The sequence below is a fragment of the Acinonyx jubatus genome, chromosome B3 (genome assembly GCF_027475565.1).
Source record: "Acinonyx jubatus isolate Ajub_Pintada_27869175 chromosome B3, VMU_Ajub_asm_v1.0, whole genome shotgun sequence".
NCBI classification, from domain to species: Eukaryota; Metazoa; Chordata; class Mammalia; order Carnivora; family Felidae; genus Acinonyx; species Acinonyx jubatus.
This window is the reverse complement of record NC_069386.1, coordinates 30,526,393-30,551,247: the sequence shown is the minus strand read 5'-3', so window position 1 is coordinate 30,551,247 and position 24,855 is coordinate 30,526,393. Positions and strand designations below refer to the sequence as shown.

The window sequence follows — 24,855 nt, the reverse complement described above, 5'->3', positions numbered from 1 at the left end:
CCTGCATTGAGCTCTGTGCTGACAGTGCAGAGCCTGTTTGGGATTCTCTGTCTCCCTCTTTGTCAGCCCTTCCCTGCTCGTGTTCTCTGTCTCTCAAAAATAAATAAATACATATTTTAAAAAAAGATCACTCAAGTCCAATGATATGTTTTATTTATTTATTTGTTCTTGTTTGGTAAAAAAAATATGTATTTATATTTAGCCAGCTGGACTCAGTTTAGATGATCCCAATTTTGTTGGCAACATCCAAAGCATCATAATCGGGAGCCAGTTGAACGTTTGCCTTCTTGTCTTCATCAGGCCTGATCATGGTGTTGACCTTGGCCATGTCAGTGTCATAGAGCTTCTTCACAGCCTGTTTGATCTGGACCCTGATGGTATACTGTGAGTTAAAATGAAATTTCCCAAGGGATTTAGCTGGAGGCCCACCCTCTCCTTGCATCCAGATAGGGAAGAGTAAGTGGAAAGAGTGGATTTGGCATAAAATGAGACCCCGTGAAAATGACAAATGACATGCAAAAAGATGCAAATAAATGTGAACAGTATTAAGGGCCCTGGTGTTTCTAGTAGACATGGGATACTGTGTTCCTCTGGGTGGAGGATAGTTCCAAGAGAGCTGTCTCATCTTATTCCATGGCCTCTCTGACTGAGAGACCCAGGCCTGAAGGCTGTTCATGCTTCCTTACTCCCTCTTCCAGCCATCCTCAGGGGCCCCAGTGGCTCACAGGAGCCTTAGGGCTTGATTCTCTAGGCTCTTGACTCTGCCCTGACACTCTGCTTTCCAGGCTGCATGGACGCTGGAGCTAGAGTTTGGCACAGGGTGTAGGGCACTATAGGGTCAGGACAAGAAGGCATGGTAGATAGCCTTATGGCACTTCCTGACCTCCTTTGGGGTTTCTCCTCTTCTGTCATACCACCCCCCCCCCCACCATATGTTCAGTTTTCTCTTCCTCATAGTAAATTATTTGTTTCAACTTCTTCATCTTTTAGCTTACTGGGCATGACCTCTGAGTTCAGACATAGTTTCATGACCTCTTTGATACTCCCCTTTTCAACTTAGCCTCAAACTCTTAAATTCCAAAGGGAGGAACTTCCAGTCATGGTAGAGGTTTGGGTTGAACCTTCCCTGGTAAACAACTATAAATCCTAAGCAAATATATATATGTTATATATATATATATGACAGTTTTTTGTAGGCAGTAGACAGCAGTCAGTATAGGGCTATGATCTTTGAAAGACAGAGGGCACACAAGGTGAGTCCTACATTTACCCAGCTTGCCCCCTGAGGCTATTTTCCAAAATGAAGTGCAAGAAGTTGGACCAAGCAGGAAGTGAGTGTCTCACTGCTCCCCCACCTCAAAATTAGATATGTGCACTTGGATTTGGAGTGTAGGATACAAAAATCTTTGTAAAAATTCCTTTTGGTTCCTTGGTCAACTTCTAACCTACACATGTTTCAGGGTGAGGGTTTGAAAGATCCAGGGAGCCGGGCAGACTTCAGAGGCTGAACAATCCCAGGGACACTCTAAAATTCAGGCCCAGGCAAAGGGGAGAGATGGTGGTAAGTATCCCAGAGCTTCAACTAGGATTCTAGAAAGGCTATGCCCCAAGAGTAAAGGCTAAACTCTGGGAGAAAGGGCAAAACTGAAATGACTACCTTAAGAAAGCCTAAAACCAAACCTCTACAGATGAAGGTGACCCACTGGTAGTTTAAATGCTTACCAGAACACAACCTAACACTTGTCAAGGAAAGATAATAAGATTCACAGATTCTAAAATGTAGTAACTACCATCAAGATTACTAGATACATGAAGAAACTGGAAAAAGTGACATGAAATCAAAAGATAAAAGAGGTAATAGATTGAGAGATGATCCAGATATTGGATTTAGCAAACAAGGGCTTTAAAACAAGAATGGGGCACCTGGGTGACTCAGTCAGTTAAGAGTCCAGCTCTTGATTTTAGCTCAGGTCATGATCCTATTTGGGAGTTTGAACCCTGCAGCACAGAGCCTGCTTGGGATTCTCTGTCTCCTGTCTCCCTCTCTCTCAGTCCCTCCCCTGCTCATGCTGTCTCTCTCTAAAAAATAAATAAATAAACTTTTAAAAATAAAATAAGTAAGATTAATATGTTGAAGGGAATAGAACAAAAAATGGGTAAAATGGGTGAGAAGACTAAGTATGTAAACAGAAAATTTGAATCTATAAAACTGAAAAAGTTGACACTGGAGGCTGCAAAATAAAATATTTGAAATTAAGAACTTGCTGTATGGGTATAACAGGAGACTGTATACAGCAGAACACAGGTTAGTGACCAGTCAATAGAAATTATCCAAATTAAAGCACGGAATGAACAAAAATAAAGGAGTAAACAGAACTGACCATAAGAGATGTGTAGGACATGCTCAAAAAGTCTAATATGTGTTTTGAATCTCACAAGGAGAAAAGAAAAAGAATAGGACAAAAGCAATATTTGAAGACATAATGACTGAGAATTTTCCAAATATGATGAAAGACATCAAGTCACAGATTCAAGAATATCAATGAGCTCTAAGCAGGGTAAGTGTAAAGAAAACTATGCATAGGCCCATCATAGTTAAACTTCTGAAAATTCAGACAAAGCATAAAATCTTAAAAGCAAAAATAAATAAATATGGTTATATATTTTATTTAGTTAGTTAGTTATTTAGTTATTTATTTATTTAGTTATTTTGAGAGAGAGTGTGTGTGGGAGGGGTAGAGAGAGAGAGAATACCAAGCAGGATCTGTACTATCATGCAGCGCTCAAACTCATGAACCGTGAGATCATGACCGGAGCTGAAGTCGATTTAGAGCCACCCAGGTACCCCTAAAGCAACCGTATTTTTAAACAGAGACAGACAGAGTATCAACAATACAATTGGTGGCTATGGAGGCCAGAAGACAATGAAATGACATTTTTAAAGTGCTAACAGAAAAAAACCCTGTCAATTTAGTCTATACCCAGCAAAATATTCTTCAAAAATGAAGGCAAAATAAATGTGTCCAGATGACAAAAATTGAAAGAATTTGGTTTGTTAGTAGTACACATCTCTACTACAAGAATTTTTTTTTTTTTTTTTTTAGGATTTTATATTTAAGTAACCTCTACACCCAATGTGTGGCCTAAACCCACAATCTTGAGATCAAGAGTCACATGCTCCACTGACTGAGCCAGCCAGGTTCCCTAGAAGAAATTCTTATGGAGTTCTATAGGCTGAAAGAAAATGAATTCTGATGGAATTGCAGGAAGGAATGAAGACTATGGCAAAGGGTAAGTATGTATATGATTATAAGTTATATTGACTATTTAAAATAACAAAATATAAGAATTTAACATAAAAATAAATGCACAATAATAGCACCAAAGATGGGAGAGAACTAAATGGAGTTATAAAAAGCTAATAGTCGAGTGGCGTCTGGGTGGCTCAGTTGGTTAAGCATCCAGCTTCAGCTCAGGTCATGACCTCATCTCACAATCTATAAGTTTGATACCCACATCAGGCTCTGTGTTCTCAGTGCAGAGCCTGCTTTGGATCCTCTGTCTCCCTCTTTCTCTGCCCCTCCCTCTGTCTCTCTCTCAAAAATAAATAAACATTAAAAAATAAAAGGTAATAGTTGAGCAAAATGGAATAATAGCAACAACAATAATTAAAACTTGATTAACTCAAAGGAAAGTGAAAAAAGGAATAAAAGTACAAAGAATAAGTAGAAAACAAATAGCAAGAGATATCCAACTATATCAGTAATTACAATGAATGTAAACAGTATAAATATGCCATTAAATGACAAGGATTAGCAGATTTGATAAAAAACCAAAATTTAATCCTGCTGCATACAAAAGGCTCACTTTAAGTAGAAAAACACAGAAAGTCAAAGTAAAAGGTTACAGAGAAGTATGTCTGTAAACATTAAACAAAGAAAGCTGATATGGATACACTAGTATTAGAAATATAGACTTTAAGAAGTATTATGAGAGGAAAAGAGGGAATAATTTAATAATATGAAATTCCTAAAGGGTTATCTATTTGGCCCACTTGTATAGCCAGACCAGGTTCCAAGCCATCATCAGCTGTAAATTGGCTGCCCTTACCCATCCCCAGAATGTACTGGGGCTGGGAGAACTGCCCTTTCAGCAGCTCTGAGGGGAAATGTATGGGCCACTTGCCACCCTAGTCACTCTGTTTGATGTCTAAAAGAGTACCCAGATATGTCTCCCTCATCCTAGGCAAGCTCTCAGCTGCTAGGGATTCAGCTTGAATCTGGGGTGCACGAACACTCCAAGCTTGATTCTGGAGTGGACTACAGGGCCTGTGGCCTTAGAGTGGGGGTTGGATAGTCCTTGATGGAAACTGCCATCTTCTTGGCCTTAGCCACCTTCCCATGGTCAATGACCATGTGGGCTCCTGACTGGTGGCTCAGCCTATTCCCTCAGCCCAGTGGCCAGGCAGGTCTTTTGCCACTCAGTTGTTGGGCAGGTGGTTTAGAGCAGGACCTGCAGCTCCCCAACAGGGCCACCTTAGCACATCATCACTCGATTTCTGTGGCCTCCCACTTCTATGCTTCAGAGGAGGTGTGGACAGGGCAGGCTACATTGTGTCTGGGTCTCTGTGGCTGTAGATCTAGTATTTTCCCATTTCAGGCCCCATTCCATACTTCCAGCTCAAACTGCTCCTGCCCCACTGTTGGAATCCCTCCTTCTGAAAGAAGAGATGAGATCCCTTTCATGGTTCCCCATCTCTGGCTCCCCTTCCTCCCCATTCTGCTGTCTTTCAAGGCCCTGGCCACACAGTTTGACAGGCCTCAGCACAGTTCTTGGCTGGCCACCCACCTGGGTGGATCCTGATCCACTTCAGGTCATAGCCTGCATTAATTTGGGTACAGGCATGACTTGTACTCACAAGAGTCATTATCTGTCCTGTTGGAGTCTGATGTTCTCTGTCAGACTTTATTAGCTGTGGCAGGTGTGTGGCATGCAATGGTTATGCTGAAAGATATTAATTGGTTTTAACCTTGTTCAATGTACTATGGGACAGGCCTAGGCTTGAATCCCATCTCTGTGATTCTGGACATGTGACATAACCTCTTCAAATCTAAATTTACTCATCTGTAAAATGGGTTAATATTTACCTCCTAGGAGTGTGGTAAGGAATAAATAAGATGATATGTGTAAAGTGCTTAGCACACTGCCTGGTACATAATGCCTACTCACACCAATGTTAGATTGTTATTTCTGAAGACCTCTGCTATGTTATAAATATTCTTTTTAAAAAATTTTAACGTTTATTTATTTTTGAAAGAGAGAGAAAAAGAGAAAGAGAGAGATAAGGAGGGGCAGAGAGAGAGAGAGAGGGAGACACAGAATCTGAAGCAAGCTCCAGGCTCCGAGCTGTCAGCACAGAGCCTGATGCGGGGCTTGAACTCACAAACCATGAGATCATGACCCGAGCCAAAGTCAGAGACTTAACTGACTGAGCCACCAAGGTGCCCCTAAATATTCTTTTTTTAATTGAGATACGATTGATATAAATTATATTAGTTTTGGGTATACAACACAATGATCTGATATCTGTATATATTGTGAAATTATCTCCACAATAAGTCTAGTTAATATCTATCACCATACATAGTTAACACATTTTTCTCTTGTGTTAAGAACTCTTAAAATCTACCCTTTTACAACTTTCAAATAAATATAATACAGTATTATTATTAGCTATAGTCACCATGCTGTCACCATTCAAGGACTTACTTATAGCTGGAAGTTTGTGCCTTTTGACACCCTTCACCCATTGTGTCCATCCCCAGCCCCCACCTCTGGCAACCACCAATCTGTTCTCTATATCTATAAGCTTGATTTTTCTGTTTGTTTTTTTGTTTTAGATTCCACATATGGTGGGATCATATAGTATTCGTCTTTCTTTGTCTGACTTATTTCACTTAACATAATGCCTTCAAGTTTCATCCACACTATAGAAAATGGCAAGATTTCATTCTTTTTTTTTTAAATTTTTTAAATGCTTATTCATTTTTGAGAGAGAGGGAGAGACAGACAGAGAGAGAGACAGAGAAAGAGAGAGCAGGGGAGGGGCAGAGAAAGAGGGAGACACAGAATCCGAAGCAACTCCAAGCTCTGAGCTGTCAGCACAGAGCCTGACACGGGGCTTGAACTCATGAGCTGTGAGATCATGACCTGAGCCAAAGTCAGACACTTAACTGACTGAGTCACCCAGGAACCCCAAGATTCCATTCTTTTTTATGGCTAAATAATATTCTGTTGTACATATACACCACATCTTTATGCATTCATCCACTGGTGGATACTTAGGTTGCTTTCAGTTCTTGGCCGTTGTTAATAATGCTGAAATGAACATGAGGTTGCATATAGCTTCTTTAATTAGTGGGTTTTTTTTTTCTTCCTTTAGATAAGTACCCAGAAGTGGAATTGCTGGGTCAAATGGTAGTTTTATTTTTAATTTTTTGAGGAATCTCCATACTGTTTTCCATTGTGGCTGCACTAATTTACATTCCCACCAACAGTGCATGAGTGTTCCCTTTTCTCCACGTCATTGCCGACACTTGTTATTTCTTGTCTTTTTGATAATAGCCATTGTAATGGTGTGAGGTGATAATTCATTGTGGTTTTGATTTGCATTTCTCTGATGATGAGTGATGTTGAGCACCTTTTCATGTACCTGTTGGTCATCTGTATGTCTTCTATGGAAAAATATCTATTTAGATTCTCTGCCCATTTATAAATATTCTAAGAGACCATATTTGTTTTGTTGTGGTTGGGTTTTTCTATTTGGGGGGAGGGGTTCAATTTTTTTACTGTTTAAATTCTAGAATATATCATATATACAAAAGGGTATGCCTTATATAACATATGTACAGTTTAAATAATAACAATAAAGTTAACACGTGCATACCTATCACCCAACTAAAAAAAAAAAAATTCCCAGTTCCTTGAAGCCTCTTTTGTCTCCTCCCAAATTATATCTCCTTTGTCCACTCTAGGGGTTGCTACTATCCTGAAGAGTCCAGTGTAAGTGGAGGCCATGTGGGGAAGAGGAAGGAGACATATCTGCCCCTCACAGCCAGAGAGTTAGCAATGGGGGTGCAGTGGGAGCCAGAACTCTCATGCCCTTCCATCAGTGACAAGCAGTACCCCAAACTCAAGAGTCAATGGAGACTGTTATAAACTGGATTGTTGCCCTTCTCCCTCAGTCACAAGTTAAAGCCCTGACCCCCCCAAATGTGACTGTATTTGGAGACAGTGCCTTTAAGGAGGTCATTAAAGTTAAATGAAGCAATAAGGAGTCCCTAATCCAGTAAGACTGGCATCCATATAAGAAAAAGAAAGAGATACCAGGGATGTGCCAGTAGAGAAAAGGCCATGTGAGCACACAGTGAGAGGATAGGTTGTCTTCAAACCAAAGTGAAAGGTCTCATCAAGGAACCAACACCTTAATCTTTACTTTCAGCCTCCAGAACCATGAGAAAATAAATTTGTGTTCTTTAAACTACCCATTCTGTGGTATCCTGTTATGGCTATCCTGTTATGTGTATCCTAGATGACTAATACAGAGGCTGAGTGAGGGACCTGGACTTCTAGTTCCACCTTGCAGTAACGAGGTGGCGTCTCCCTTTCTCTTCTGGAGCAGTGTCAAAATGGAAGGTTTAAATAAGATCCAGAGTCTCATAACATAATACCTAAAATGTCCAGGTTTCAATAGAAGATTATTGTCATACCAGAAACCAGGAGAGTCTCACACTGCATGAAAAAAGACAGTGAAGAGACGCTAATGCCAAGATGACAGAAATGTTCCAATCATCAAAGGAAGATTTTTGTTTGTTTTTGTTTTTTTGAATTTTTTAAATTTAATTTTTAATTCCAGTATAGTTAACATACAGTGTTAATATTAGTTGCAGGTGGAAAATATAGTGATTCAACAATTCTATACATTACTCAGTGCTCATCATGATGAGTGTACTCTTAATCCCTTTCACCTATTTCGCCCATACTTCCCCCCCCCCCCCACCTGGGATAACCATCTATTTGTTCTCTATAGTTAAGAATCTGGTTATTTTTGTTTGTTTTGTCTCTTTCCCCCCCTTTGTTCATTTGTTCTGTTTCTTAAATCCCACATGTATGTTAAATCATATTGTATCGGTCTTTCTCTCATTGACTTATTTCGCTTACCATTATACTCTTTACATCCATCTATATTGTCGCAAATGGCAAGATTTCATTATTTTTTATGCCTGAGTAATATTCCGTTGTATATACGGAATACCCCACATTTTCTTTATCCATTCATCTAGTGATAGACCCTTGGGCTGCTTCCATAATTTGGCTATTGTAAATAATGATGCTATAAACATAGGGTGTATACATCCTTTCAAATTAGTAAATACCCAGTAGTGCAATTACTGGATCACAGGGTATTTCTTTCTTAAAAAAAAGTTTTTTTTTTTTAACATTTATTTATCTTTGAGAGATAGAGAATGAGCAGGGGAGGGGCAGAGGGAGAGGAAGACACAGAATCCAAAGCAGGCTCCAGGCTCTGAGAGTCAACACAGAATCTGATGCGGGGCTTCAACCAACGAACTGTGAGATCATGACCTGAGCTGAAGTCGGGCGTTTAACCAATTGAGCCACCCAGGCACCCCATGGGTATTTCTATTTTCAATTTTTTGAGGAATCTCCATACTATTTTTCACAGTGGCTGTACCAGTTTGCATTTTCACCAACACTGCATGAGGTTCTTTTTTCTCTACATTCTCACCAACACTTGTTGTTTCTTGTTTTTTTGTTTTTGTTTTTGTTTTGTTTTTGTTTTTGTTTTTAGCCATTCCAACAGGTGTGAGGTGATATTTCATTGTAGTTTTGATTTACATTTCTCTGGTGATGAGGGATGTTGAGCATCTTTTCATGTATCTGTTGGCCATCTGTATGTCTTCTTTGAAAAAACATCTGTTCATGTTTTCTGCCCATTTTTTAAAGCTCATTTATTTTTGAGAGAGAAAGAACATGAGCAGGGGAGGGGCAGAGAGAGAGGGAGACAGAGGATCTGAAGCGGGCTCTGCACTGACAACAGAGAGCTCGAACTCAAGAACTGTGAGGTCATGACCTGAGCTGAAGTGGGATGCTTAACCAACTGAACCACCTAGGGGTCCCTGCCCATTTTTTAACTGGATTTTTCGTGGGTGTTCTGGTGTTGAGTTTTATGAGTTCTTTATATATTTTACATACTAGCCTTTTATTGGATTTGTCATTTGCAAATATCTTCTCCCATTCAGTAGGCTGTTTTGTAGTTTTGTTGACTGTTTCCTTTGCTGTGCAGAAGCTTTTTGTTCTGATGTAGTGTCAATAGTTTATTTTTCTTTTGTTTTCCTTGCCGCAGGAGACGTATCTAGAAAAAAGTAGCTACAGCCGATGTCAGAAATTTACTTCCCATGCTTTCTTCTAGGATTTTTATGGTTTCAGGTCTCACATTTAGGTCCTTAATCCATTTTGAGTTTATTCTTGTGTATGGTATAAGAAAATGGTCCAGTTTCATTCATTTGCATGTCGCTGCCCATGTCGCAGTTTTCCCAACACCATTTGTTGAAGAGACTTTTTCCTATAGTATAGTCTTGTCTCCCTTGTCATAGATTAATTGACCATACAATTGTGGGTTTGTTTCTGGGCCTATCCTGTTCCATTGATACATGTGTCTATTTTTTTGTGCCAGCACCATACTATTTTGATTACTACAGCTTTGTCGTGTAACTTGAAATCTGGAGTTGTGATACCTCCAGCTTTGTGTTTTGTTTTCAAGATTGCTTGGGCTACTCTGGGTCTTTTGAGGCTGCATGCAAATTTTAGTATTGTTTATTCTAGTTCTGTGAAAAACTGCTGTTGGTATTTTGATAGGGATTGCAGTAAATCTGTAGATTGCTTTGGGTATTACGGACATTTTCGTAATATGTGTTCTTCTAACCCATAAGCATGGGAGGAATATCTTCCCATTTGTTGGTGTCATCTTTAATTTCTTTCATTAATGTTTATAGTTTTCAGAGTACAGGTCTTTAGCCTCTTTGGTTAGGTTTATTCCTAGGTTTCTATTTTTTGTGCAATTGTAAATGGGACTGTTTTCTTAATTTCCCTTTCTGTTGTTTCATTATTGTTGTGTATAAATGCAGTAGATTTCTGTACATTGATTTTATATCGTGAAACCTCACTGAATTCATTTATCAGTTCTCATACTTTCTTGGTGAAATCTTCAGGGTTTTTTGTATACACTATCATGTCGTCTGCAAATAGTGAAAGTTTTACTTCCTCCTTACCAATTTGGATGCCTTTTATTCCCTTTCCTTGTCTGATTGTTGTGGCTAGGATTTCCAGTACTGTAGTGTTGAATAAAAGTGGTAAGAATGGATTTCCCTACTAGTTCTTGACCTGACAGGGAAAGCTCTCAGTTTTTCACCACTGAGTATGATGTTAGCTGGCAGTTTTTCATAGATGGCCTTTATTATATTGAGGTATGTTCCCTTACTTTGTTGAGACTTTTTATCATGAATGGATGTTGTGCTTTGTCAAATGCTTTTTCTGCAAATATTGAAATGATCATATGGTTTTTATCCCTTCTCTTGTTGAATTGATGTATTACATTTATTGATGCATCAATATTAATCCACCCTTGCATCCTGGGAATAAATCCCACTTGCTCGTGGTAAGTGATTTTTTTTATGTTTATTTATTTTTTGAGAGAGAGAGAGAGAGAGAGAGACAGCCAGGGAGGGGCAGAGAGAGAGGGAGACACAGCATCTGAAGCAGGCTCCAGGCTCTGAGCTGTCAGCACAGCGCCTGACGCGGGGCTCAAACTCAGAAACCATGAGATCATGACCTGAGCCAAAGCTGGACACCTAACTGACTAAGCCACCCAGGCGTCCTGTGAATTTTTTAAATGTATTATTGGATTTGGTTTGCTAATATTTTGTTGAGGATTTTTGTATCTTTATTCATCAGAGATATTGGACTGTAGTTCTTTTTTTTTTTTTTTGCTTTTCATTGGGAGTCTTTAGTCTCTAGATACCCTGTTTTTATTAGCTTTTAGTATTATTTTTTTAAATTTTATTGTTTATTTTTTTAAAATTTACATCCAAATTAGTTAGCATATAGTGCAACAATGATTTCAGGAGTAGATTCCTTAGTGCCCTTTACCCGTTTAGCCCATCCCCCCTCCCACAACCCCTCCAGTAACCCTCTGTTTGTTCTCCATATTTAAGAGTCTCTTCTGTTTTGTCCCCCTCCCTGTTTTTAGATTATTTTTGCTTCTCTTCCCTTATGTTCATCTGGTTTGTCTCTTAAAGTCCTCATATGAGTGAAGTCATATGATTTTTGTCTTTCTCTGACTAATTTCACTTAGCATAATACCCTCCAGTTCCATCCATGCAGTTGCGAATGGCAAGATTCATTCTTTTTGCTTGCCGAGTAATACTCCATTGTATATATATACCATATCTTCTTTATCCATTCATCCATCGATGGACATTTGGGCTCTTTCCATACTTTGCCTATTGTTGATAGTGCTGCTATAAACATGGGGGTGCATGTGTCCCTTCGAAACAGCACACCTGTATCCCATGGATAAATGCCTAGTAGTGCAATTGCTGGGTCCTAGCGTAGTTCTATTTTTAGTTTTTTGAGGAACCTCCATACTGTTTTCCAGAGTGGCTGCACCAGCTTGCATTCCCATGTAGTTATTTTTTCTGTGGTATCTTTATCTGATTTTGGTATCCGGGTAATGCTGGCCTTGTAGAATAAGTTTGGAAGTTTCCTTCCCTTTCTATGTCTTGGAATAGTTTGAGAAGAATAGGTATTAACTCATCTTTAAATGTTTGGTAGAATTTGTCTATGAAGTCATCTGGTCTTGGACTTTTTTTGTTGGGGTTTTTTTTGATTACTGATTAAATTTCATTGCTAGTGATTGGTCTGTTCAAATTTTCTATTTCTTCCTGGTTCAGTATTGGGAGGTTATATGTTTCTGGGAATTTATCCATTTTTTCTAGCTTGTCCAACTTGTTGGCATATAATTTTTTCATAATATTATCTTACAATCTTTTGTATTTCTGTGATGTTGGTTGTTATTTCTCCTCTTTAATTTCCGATTTTGTTTGAGTCCTCTCTATTTTTGATGTGTCTGGCTAAAGGTTAATCAATTTTGTTGATCTTTTCAAAGAGCCAACTCCCAGTTTCATTGATCCATTTTATTGTTTTTACTTTGTTTGCTTTCGTTTGTTTGGTTGTTTTAGTTCCTATTTCGTTTATTTCTGCTCTAATCTTTATTGTTTCCTTCCTTCTACTCTTTTTGAGTTTTGTTTGTTCTTTTTCTAGCTGCTTTAGGCGTAAAGTTAGGTTGCTTATTTGAGTCTCCCCCCGCTTCTTCTTGAAGAATTGTATTGTATGAGAGCAATTGTATTGCTCTAAATGTCCCTCTTAGAACAGCTTTTGCTGCATCCCAAAGATTTAGGGGCATTGTGTTTTCATTTTCATTTTCCTCCGTGTATTTTTTGATTTCCTATCTAAGGAAGATTTTAAAACAGCCATTATAAAATGCTTTAGTAAACAACTATAAACACACTAGAAACGTGAAAAAAGAGAACATCTTGGTAAATAAATAGAAGATATGAAGAACCAAATAGAAATTTTAGAACTAAAAAGTACAGTAACCAAAATAAAACTTCAGTGGATGTGCTCAGCAGTAAAATGGAGGGGGACAGAAGAAAGAATCTATGAACAATAAGAAATTACCTAATCTGAACAAGAGACAAAGTAGAAGTAAACAGAGCCTTAGAAACCTGTAGGATTATAACAAAAGATCCGATATTCATGTCATTTTCATCTAAGAAGGGGAGAAGAGCATGCGCAATGGTATATATTGTGGTGACCATCTTTGAAAAATATAATTGGCTTCATCCATGTTGATTCATGGAGCTATAGTTTTCTATTTTTTTTAACATTTATTTATTTTGAGACAGAGAGAGAGAGAGAGCGCACGCACGTGAGCGGGGGAGGGACAGAGAGAGTGGGAGAGAGAAAATTCGTGCTGTCGGCACAGAGCACAGTGTGGGGCTTGATCCCACAAACTGTGAGACCAGAACCTGAGCCGAAATCAAGAGTCAGATGCTTAACCGACTGGGCCACCCAGGTGCCTCTGTAGTTTTCTATTTTACTATAATAGTTTATTGTATGATTGAGCTACAATTTATTTCATTTTACTGTAGTGGACATTTGAGTTGTTTCTTTTTTTTCTCTTTCTTTCTTTCTTTCTTTCTTTCTTTCTTTCTTTCCTTCTTTCATCTTTCTTTCTTTCTTTCTTTTTTTCTATTATAAATAGCAATATTTATAGGATAGAATAGAATATTCCCTTGATGTCTCCAGAAGTGGAATTGCTGGATCATCGGGTATGTGAATGTTCATCTGTACCAAATAATGCAAACTTATTCTTCAAAGTGAGTATAGTAGTTTCTAGCCCCACAGCCATCTAATAGTTATATTTCACCAGGGTTTTGTCAATCTTTTCAATTTTTTCCACATCAGTGGGCATTAAGTGGTAATTTGTGGTTATATTTGCATTTACCTTTTTACTTACAAGGTTGAGTATATTTTCATAAATTTAATGGGGCATTTGTGTTTTCTCTTCTGTGAAATGCCTGCTCATGTTTTTGAAAAATGTCCTATTGGATTAGTTGTCCTCCTAATTGATTTATAAGACCTGACTACTAAGTTTTTTCTGGTTGTATGTGTGAAAAATTTTGTTAGGATTTGACTGGAATAGCAATAAAGCTATTAATCAATTGGGGAGAAATTACACCCTTACAGAATTGAACCTTTCTATCAAAGAACATGGTGTTGTTCTCCACTTAGTTTTCTTATTGTCTTCCAATAAGGTGCTATAACTTTCTACATAAAAGTTTTGCACATCTTTTGTTAGATTTATTTTCAGCTACCTTATATTTTTCATTGCTATTGTAAATTTTTAATTGCATTTTCCTTTTTTTAATTTTTAAATTTTGTTTTAACATTTTTATTTGTTTTTGAAGGAGAGAGAGAGAGAGAGAGAGAGCGAGCATGAGCGGGGGAAGGGCAGAGAGAGAGGGAGACACAGAATCCCAAGCAGGCTCCAGGCTCTAAGCTGTCAACACAGAGCCTGATGTGGGGCTTGAACTCATGAACTGTGAGATCATGACCTGAGCCTAAGTCAGACGCTTAATTGACTGAGCCACCCAGCCTCCCCTTTAACTGCATTTTCTAACTTTATTGCTGATGTTTAGAAATTCATTAGACTTAATGTTTGCTGGGTGTTGAATTTAAATCTAGTCTCAGGGGATGGATTTCCTTTTCATTTTATAGAATGTCTTTTTTTTAATGTTTATTTATTTAAAAAAAGTTTTTAATGTTTATTTATTTTTGAGGCAGAGAGAGACAGAGCATGAACAGGGGAGGGTCAGAGAGAGAGGGAGACACAGAATCTGAAGGAGGCTCCAGGCTCTGAGCTGTCAGCACAGAGCCCGATGTGGGGCTCAAACTCACAGACCGTGAGATCATGACCTGAGCCAAAGTCGCAAGCTCAACCGACTGAGCCACCCAGGCACCCCTATTTATTTATTTTGAGAGAGAGAGCGAGAGCATGTGCATGAGCAGGGGAGGGGCAGAGAGAGTGAGAGAGAGAGAGAGAGAGAGAATCCTAAGCAAGATTCCATCTCACAAATCATGAGATCATGACCTGAGCCAAAATCAAGAGCCAGAAACAACTCACTGAACCACCCAGATGCCCCTTGTAGAGTGTCTTGAAGATCATTGGTTTTAAGCATTTTGATTATGACGTCCCTTTGTATAATTTTCTTCATGCTTCTTCTGTTTGGGTTTCATGAGCTTTTTTATAATTATTGGTGATTTTCATAAATTTGGGAATTTTATGCTGCCATTACTTCTTCAAACCCTTTTCTGTGTCTCCCTCTCTCTTTTCTTCTTTTGGAATCTCAATTAGATGTATGTTGGGTTTAATGTCTTTTTTCTGTCTGTATTACATTTTGGATAGTTTCCACTCTGTGTTTTCAAATTCACTAATCATTCTTCTTCATTGCCTAGTCTGCTGCTAATTCTATCAAGTGTATTTTTTTTAATTTTTAATGTTTATTTATTTCTGAGACAGAGCATGAGTGAGGGAGGGGCAGAGAGGGAGGGAGACACAGAATCTGAAACAGGCTCCAGGCTCTGAGCTGTCAGCACAGAGCCTGATGTGGGGCTTGAACTCACAAACCGTGAGATCATGACCTGAGCCGAAGTCAGTCGCTCAACAGACTGAGCCACCCAGGCGCCCCTATCAAGTGTATTTTTAACCTCATATACTGCATTTTTCTTATCTAGTAATTAAATTTGGGTTTTTAGATATAGATTTCGTGTCTCTTACTATGTTCAGGCTTTTGTCTACTTTCTCAAAGATATGGAATATATTTATAATTACTGCTTTAATGTCCTTGTCTACTAATTCTGAGTGGTTTCTGGTGCTGTCTCTATTGACTTGTTTTTCTCATTATGGGTCATATTTCCCTACTTCTTCGTATACCTGGTCATTTTTTTTTTCTTGAGAATATGTCAAATTTGTTAACTTGCTAGCAAGGAACCAGCAAGGTGACCAAATTATGCTGCTTCACAGAAGGTGTGAGAAGGAAGAGGGAAATAATATGGATATAGACGCCTGCCTAAGCAGACCCTTGCATATACAAGAAAGGGGGTGGTTCTTCTGGCAAGAACATGGCAACATTAAGTCTATATCATTTTATCAGTTGTCACAGAGAACCCTTCTGTGTCAGGTGGCCTGAGGTGCCTGTCATCAGGAACAGAAAGACATAATGAGGACACACTGTGTGTGAATAGGAACCACAAGGCTCACCCCCTCCCCCACCCCGCCCCAAGAGTGTCTCGTGGGCAGATCAGCAGAGGGCAGGAAGCAGTGTCACTTCAGACCAGCAGCCTGACAGTGACAAAAGGGAATTGCAAATGGGCACAGGCCACCCCCAGTGCATTTTCTCAACCTCAGAGATGCAACATCCTGCAGGCTGCCCATCCCTTAGTTGGCAGACAAGCAGAAGTTTCCATGCAGCTTCATTTCCGGGTGGGAATTCCTAGTTGTGCGTCAATCAGCACTTGCGCAACTGCAAGGTCTCTGACTGACAGTGGCAGCCCCTTCTGGCGGTTTCAACACCACGTGGCTCTCTTGCTGGCATACCTCTATAGTCTGTTGTCACTTGCATGATGATGGCATTGAAGCCTCCTCCTAGTCTGGCTCCAACCCAGGTTCACAGTTTCTCCTGGCGTGTCCCTAGGGCGTTCTTGGCCGTGATCGGTTCCTTGGCGCCTGACCCCATGCTTTTCCTCGCATGGTCCCATCTGCCTGCCCTTAGGCCCAGCTCCTGAGTAAGCCTCCTTGGGGGATGGGGGTGGGGGGGGTGTCTGTGGATTCCCAGGTGGGCTCCTTTTGAATGCCTTGCCAGTGTCACCCTCTCTGTGCCCCCCCCCCTCCCACTTTGTGTCACCCTTGTTACAAGTTAGAATGCTGTCATCTTCCTCCACTGGGCTGGGGACTGCTAGTGGGCAGCCTCGATGGCACAGTTTTACATTTAGTAAGTGGACAGAGGCAGAAGGAGAAATGCTTTTATTATATTAAGGGGACAGCTTCTCTTATGAACACTTGTCCGGATAGTAGGATTTGATGAGCATGTGTGGGATGTTTTATTACTCTTCCTAAGGACGCCTTTTCTGTTGGCAATAATGCATCTGACCGACCTTGATTGATTCTGCCTTTTTCTTCTTGGGGTCTATCATTTCTTCTCTCACTAAGACAGTCCCTACCTTTCCTTCTCTCCCTCTATCCACTCCTTGCTTTCTTCTGCTCTTTTTTTTTCTATTTCTGCTGCAACTCTTTAGTTCAGGTCCTTCTTGCTCATAGCTTCTGACCGGTGGCCGGTGCACTCCAGCTTGTACGCTGTATTCCTGATGATCTTTCTAGACTATCACTGCTAGTAATGTCTGCAGTGAGACCTTGCTATGCCAAGGAATTTCTCAGTGCCTTCCAGCCTGACCTCTGTTCCTGCCAGCCTGTCCCCTCCCAGCCTCCCTGGAGCCAGACTCTTTCTCTACTTCTCACCATTACAGAGTTATACTTCCAGATCTGACCACGCAAAGGACTTCTATGAACGCTATGGTGCTTGTGGTCAAACAGTGTAGTCTCCAGGGTTCTCCAGGTTCTTCTTCCTCTTCTTCTTAAAAACTGTGGTAAAATACACATAACATTTACCAACCTCATCATTTTTAAGCACGTGGTTAAGTACATTCACACTGTTGTGAGGCCATCACCGCCATCCAGCCCCATAACTCTTTCCATCTTGTAAAACTGAAAGTCTGTACCCATTCAACAACAACAATCCATTCTCCCCTCTCCCCAGCCCCTGGCAACCACCATTCTGCTTTCTGTCTCTATGATTTTGACCACTCTCTTTACATCATATAAGTGGAATCATACCGTGTTTATTTTTTTGTGACTGGGTTGGTTCACTTAGCGTAATGTCTTCAAGGCTCATACTCATTGTAGCATGTGTCAGAATTTCCTTCCTTTTTAAGGTTGAATAATATTTCACAGTATTTTTATACCACATTTTGTTTATGCACTCATCTGTTGATGGACACTTGGGTTGCTTCCATGTTTCACCTATTGTAAATAACGCTAGCACGAACATGGATGGGGGTACAAATATTTCTTTGAGACTCTACTTTCAATTCTTTTGTGTATATACCCAGGGCAGAGTTGCTGGATCATATGGTAATTCTATTTTTAATTTTTTGAGAAACAATACTTCTTTCCACAGCAGCTGTACCATATTCCATTCCCACCAACAGTGCACAAGGATTCCAATTTGTCCGCAGCTTTGCCAACACTTGTTTCCTGGTTTTTCCATAGTAGCCATCCTCATGGGTATGAGATGGTATCTCATTATAATTTTGATTTGCATTTCCCTCATGATCAGTGGCATTGAGCATCTTTTCATGTGCTTGGTCAATCATGTATGTTCCTTGGAGAAATGTCTATTCAAGTGCTTCGCCCATTTTTTAATCTGATTGTTTCTTGTTGTTGAGTTTTAGGAGTTCTGTATATATTCTGGATATTAATCCCTGTTCGGGTATATGATTTGCAACTATTTCCTCCTGTTCTGTGAGTTGACCCTCTACTGTGTGGATAATGTCTTTTTAATGCACAAAATCTTTTAATTTTCACGAAGCCCAATTTGTCTATTTTTTTCTTTTGTTACCTGTGCCTTTTGTATCGTAGCCAAGAAATCATTGCTAAATCCAATGTCATGAAACTTCTGTCCTATATTTTCTTCTGAATTTAACTGTTTTAGATCTAACATTGAGGTCCTTCCTTGATCCATTTTAAATTAATTTTTATATATGGTGTTAAATAAGGGTCCAACTTCATTCTTTGACGTATGGTTACCCAATTTTCCCAGCACCATTTATTGAAACGAGTATCTTTCTCCCATTGAATGGTCTTGGTACCCGTGTCAAAAATCATTTGACCATATATGTGAGGGTTTATTTCTGGACTCTCTCTTCTATTCCATTGGTCTATATATCAGTCTTTATGCCAGTACCACAGTATTTTGATTGCTGTAGCTTTGTAGTAAGTTTTGAAATCAGGAAAGGTGAGTCCTCCAGTTTTGACCTTCCTTTTCCAGACAGTTTTGCTTATTTGAAGTCCCTTGACATTCCATGTGGATTTTAGGGTGAGTTTTCCTATTTCTGCCAAAAAATAATTGGGATTTTGATAGGATTGCATTGACTCTGTAGATCACTTCGGGTAATGACATTTTAACAATATTAACTCTTCTAATTCATGAATGTTGGTTGTGTTTTCATATACTTATGTCTTACTTTTTTAACCTTTATGTATTTATTTTTAAATGTTTATTTATTTATTTTGAGGCAGAGAGAGAGGGAGGAAGAGAATCCCAAGGAAGTTCCACACAGTCAGTGCAGAGCTCAATGTAGAACTTGAACTCACAAACTGTGAGATCACAACCTAAGCCAAAATCAGGAGTCTGATGCTTAACCAGTTGAGCCATCCAGGCCCCCCTAAGCATCTGACTTTTGATCTCAGCTCAGGTCTTTTTTTTTTTTTTTTTTAAGATTTTACTTTATTTATTTATTTTAATGTTTATTTCTTTTTTTCAAGTTTGTTACCACACAAATCGTCTGAAATTAACTATTTTTTTTTCATTCTCAAGTTAGATAAGATACAGTGTAGTCTTGGCTGTAGGAGCAGAATCCAGTGATTCGTCACTTACATACAACACCCAGTGCTCATCCCAACAGGTGCCCTCCTTAATGCCCATCACCCATTTTCCCTACCCTTGTCAACCCGCAGTTTGTTCTCTGTATTTAAGAGTCTCTCATGGTTTGCCTCTCTCTCTGTTTTTGTGTTATTTTTCCTTCCCTCCCCCTATGATCATCTGCTAAGTTTGTCAAATTCCACACATGAGTGAAATCATGTGGTATCTGTCTTTCTATGACCAACTTATTTTGCTTAGCATACTACCCTCCAGTTCTATCCATGTTGTTGCAAATGGCAAGATTTCATTCTTTTTTATTGCCAAGTAGTATTCGTGTGTGTGTGTGTGTGTGTGTGTGTGTGTACCACATCTTCTTAATCCATTCATCAGTCGATGGACATTTGGGCTCTTTCCATAATTTAGCTATTGTTGATAGTGCTGCTATAAACATTGAGGTGCATGTGCCCCTTCAAATCAGCACTCCTGTATCCTTTGGATAAATTTCTAGTAGAGCAATTGCTGGGTTGTAAGATAATTCTATTTTTAATTTTTTGAGAAAACTCCATACTGTTTTCCTAATGTTTATTTATTTTTGAGAAAGAGAGAGAGAGAGAGCGCGCACAAATGGGGGAGGGGCAGAGAGAGAAGGAGACAGAGGATCTGAAGCAGGCTCCATGCTGACAGCAGAGAGCCCAATTTGGGGCTCAAACTCATGAACCATGAGATCATGACCTGAGCTGAAGTTGGATGCTTAACTGACTGAGCCACCCAGGCACCCCTCAGCTCAGGTCTTGATCTCAGAGTTGTGTGTTCAAGCCCCACATTGGGCTCTGCACTGAGTATGAAGCCTACTTTAATTAATTAATTAATTAATTGGTGTTGAATTTTCTCAAATACTTTTTCTTCATCAATCAAGGTTACCTTGTGGGTTTTTTCCTTTCATTCTGTTGATATGGAGTATCAGATTGGTTGATTAAAAAATTTTTTTTAATGTCTTAATTTATTTTTGAGAGAGAGAGGAAGCAGGGGAGGGGCAGAGAGAGAAGGAGACACAGAAGCAGAAGCAGGCTCCAGGCTCTGAGCTCTCAGCACAGAGCCTGATGCAGGGTTCAACCCAGGAGCTGTGAAATCATGACCCAAGCCGAAGTCGGACACTTAATCAACTGAGCCAGTCAGGTGTCCCCATATTGGTGATTTTTGTATGTTGTATCATCATTGCATTCCAAGAATAAATCCCATTTGGACTTGTGTGTAATCTTTTTAATATGCTGCTGAATTCTGTTTGCTAGTATTCATTGAGGAGTTTTGCATCAATGTTCATAAGGGATATATTGGTTTGTGGCTACCTTTTCTTGTAGTGTCCTTGTGTGGTGTTAATATCAGGGTTATGCTGGTTCCATAGAATGAGTTAGGAAGTGTTTCTTATTCTGTAATTTTTTGGAAAAATCTGAGAAGGATTGGTGTTTGTTGTTCTTTTAATGTTTCATAGAATTAACCAATGAAAGGAGCATGCCCACTGGTTTTCTTTGTTGGAAGATTTTTGATTCCTGATTCAATCTTCTTACTAATCCTAGGTGTATTCAGATTTTCTTTTCTTTTTTTCTTTTCTTTTCTTTTCTTTTCTTTTCTTTTCTTTTCTTTTCTTTTCTTTCCCCCTTCTTTCCTCCCCTTCCCTTCCCCTTCCTTCCTTCCTTCCTTCCTTCCTTCCTTCCTTCCTTCCTTTCTTTTTTCATGATTTAGTCTTGGTAGGTTTTGTGTGTCTAGGAATTTTTCCATTTCATCTAGGTTATCCAACTTGTTGATGTACAATAGTCATTGTACTCTCTTATAACCCTTATTTCTGTAGAATTGGTAAGAATGTCCCCACTTCCATTTCTAGTTTTAGTAATTTGAGCCTTCTTTTTTTCCCCTTAGTCTATCTAGCTAAGGTTTTTCAGTTTTGTTGGTTTCTTAAAAGAACTAACTTTTGATGTCATTGCCTTTCTCTATTGCTTTTTTGTTTTCTATTTCATTTATCTTGGCTTTAAATTTTATTTTTCCTTCCTTCTTCTAGCTTAGTTTGTTCTTCTTTGTCCAGATCCTGAAGTTGCAAAATTAGATTGCTGATTTGAATCTTTCTTACTTTTTAATGTAAGCAATTATAGCTACAAATTCCCCCTTAGCTCCACTTTTCCTGCATCCCATAATTTTTGGTACACTGGGAATTTTAATTTTCACTTTTATTTTCTTTAAGTATTTTCCCTTGTGATTTCTTCTTCGACCCATTATTTGTTTAAAAGTGTGCTGTTTAGGGGTGTCTAGATGGCTCAGTTGGTTGAGCGTCTGACTGTTGATTTCGGCTCAGGTCATGATCTCACTGTTCATGGAGTCGAGTCCCATGCTGTGCTCTGTGCTGACAGTGTGGATCCTGCTTGGGATTCTCTCTCTCCCTCTCTCTCTCTGCCCTTCCCCTGCTCTCTCTTGCACATGCTCTCTCTCTCTCAAAATAAATAAATAAACATTTTAAAAAATAAAATAAAATAATGCTGTTTAATTCCCAAAATTTTGCAAATTTTCCAGTTTTCCTTTTGTTATTGATTTCTAACATCATTCCATTGTGATCAGAGAAGATATTTTGTATTATATCTACCTTTCAAAATTTATGGAGACTTAGTCTGTAGCCTAAAATATGGTCTATCCTGGAAAAGGTCTCATGTGCACTTGAGAAGAATGTGTATTCTGTTGATGGGTAGAGTGCTCTGTATATGTCTGTTAGGTCTAGTTGGTGTATTGTGTTGTGTTGAAATGCTCTGTTTTCTAATTTACCTTCTGTATGGTTGTTCTATCCATTATTGTGAGCAGGGTCTTAAAACTTCCAACTGTTCCTCAAAAAACTAAAAATAGAACTACCCTATGACCCAGCAATTGCACTACTAGGCATTTATCCACGGGATACAGGTGTGCTGTTTCGAAGGGACACATGCACCCCCGTGTTTATAGCAGCACTATCAACAGTAGCCAAAGTATGGAAAGAGCCCAAATGTCCATCAATGGATGAATGGATAAAGAAGATGTGGTATAGATATGCAATGGAATATTACTCGGCAGTCAAAAAGAATGAAATCTTGCCATTCACAACTGTGTGGATGGAACTGGAGGGTATTATGCTAAGTGAAATTAGTCAGTCAGAGAAAGACAAAAATCATATGACTTCACTCATATGAGGACTTTAAGAGACAAACCAGATGAACATAAGGGAAGGGAAGCAAAAATAATCTAAAAACAGGGAGGGGGACAAAACAGAAGAGACTCTTAAATATGGAGAACAAACAGAGGGTTACTGGAGGGGTTGTGGGAGGGGGGATGGGCTAAACGGGTAAAGGGCACTAAGGAATCTACTGCTGAAATCATTGTTGCACTATATGCTAACTAATTTGGATGTAAATTTTTAAAAATAAAAAATAAAATTAAAGCAATTTAAAAAAAGATGTTGATTTAACAGAAAAATAAATAAATAAAATGCAATTCCCTAAAAAACAAAACAAAACAAAACAAAACAAAACTTCCAACTGTTATTGTAGAATTGTAACCTTTAATTTGGTTACTTTTTGCTTTATGTATTTTGATGGTCTGTCATCAAGTGCATAAACGTTCATAATTGTTATATCTTCTTTCTCTATTGAACCTTTTATTAATATGTACTGTCCTGGGGTGCCTGGGTAGCTCAGTCAGTTAAGTGTCTGATTCTTGGTTTCGGCTCAGGTCATGATCTCATGGTTTGTGAGATTGAGCCCTGTGTCAGCCACTGCACGCTGACAGTGTGGAGCCTGCTTGGGATTCTCTCTCTGCCCCTCCCCTGCTCACTCTCTCTCTCTCAAAATAAATAAATAAACTTAAAAATATATCTATACACCTTTGTCCTTCTTTATCTCATATAACCTGTTTTTTATTTAAATTTTATTTTGTCTGATATCAGTATAGCCACCACTATTCTCCTTTGGTTACTGTTTGCATGGAATATCTTTTCATCCTTTCAATATCAACGTGCTTATGTCTTTGGATATTAAGTGAGTCTCTTGTAGACAGCATATAGTTGGATCATGTGTTTTTATCCATTTTTCCAATCTCTGTCTTTGATTGCAGAGTTTACTCCATTTACATTTAAAGTAATTACTGATAAATAAGGACCTACTTCTGTCATTGTGCTATTTGTTTTCTATATGGCTTATAGTTCTTTTGTCACTCATTTCTGCATTACTGTCTTCTTTTGTGTTTATTTCTTTTTTTTTGTAGTGAAATGTTTAAATTCCTTTCTCATTTCCTTTTGTGTATATTCTATAGCAATTTTCTTTGTGGTTACCATGGGGATTATAGCTAACATCTTCAAGTTATAATTTGAATTTATACCAGCTTAACTTTAATAACATACAAAAACTCTGTTTCTACACAGCTCCTTACCCACTCCTTTTAGCTGTTGATATCACACAATTATATCTTTATACATTGTATGTCCCCAAAGATAAACTAATAATTATTTAGGGTTGCCTGGGTGGCTCAGTTGGTTAAGCATGGGACTCTTGATCTCAGCTTAGGTCCTGATCTCATGGTTCATGGGATTGAGTCCTACATCAGGCTCTGGGCTGACTGTTCAGGGCCTGCTTGGGATTCTCTCTCTCCCTCTCTGTCTGCCCCTCCTCAGCTCATGCTCTCTTCCTCTTTCCCTCTCGCAAAATAAATAAACTTAAAAAATAATTATTTAGAAGTGCATTACTATTAATTGTGTAGAAAACAAGATTTGGAGTGAAAAACCAAAGTTACATTAATACTAGCTTTTACACTAATAATTTTCTTTTAACATATCAATCCCTTAAATCATGTAGAGAACAAAAAGATATAAACCATTGTTACAATAAAACTAGCTTTTATAATTACCCATTTACTTTTACTTCTTTATTTTTAAAGAAATAAAGAGATCTTTATTTCTGTAATAACTTTGAGTTATTGTCAAATGTCCTTCATTTCATCTTGTAAGACTCCTTTAAACATTTCTTGCAGGACAGGTCTAGTGGTCACAAACTTCCTCAGCTTTTTAAAAAATCTGAGAATGTCTTAATTTCTCCATTATTTTTGAAGGGAATAGGATTTGAAGTTTTGCTGGATATAGGCTTCTTGGTTGCTGGATAATGGATTCTTGGTTGACTTTTTTTCCCCCTTAGTACTTTGAATAAAGCCCACTCTCTCCTGGCCCAAAATCTCTGATGAGAAATCTACATACATCTTATTGATGATTCCTTGCATGTGATGTTTTGCTTTTCTCTTGCTGCTTTCAATATTTTGTCTTTGTCTTTTGAAACTTTCATTTTAATGTATCTCAGTGTGATCTCTTTTAGTTCATCTCTCTTGGAGTTTGTTGAGCTTCTTGGATGTTTGTATTCATATCTTCTATAAAATTTGGGAAGTTTTCAGCCATTGTTTCTTC

At 38.6% G+C, this 24,855-nt stretch overlaps 1 long non-coding RNA gene across 1 annotated transcript in view; it reads left to right on the top strand.

Annotated features, from left to right (window-relative positions):
* The first annotated feature begins 2,348 nt into the window (after positions 1-2,348).
* LOC128315898 (uncharacterized) overlaps positions 2,349-24,855 on the top strand; it is a 43,294-nt gene continuing 20,787 nt past the window's right edge. Inside the window, exon 1 of the long non-coding RNA XR_008299035.1 lies at positions 2,349-3,291. This is a non-coding gene — a long non-coding RNA (uncharacterized LOC128315898). The remainder of the gene's footprint in view (positions 3,292-24,855) is intronic.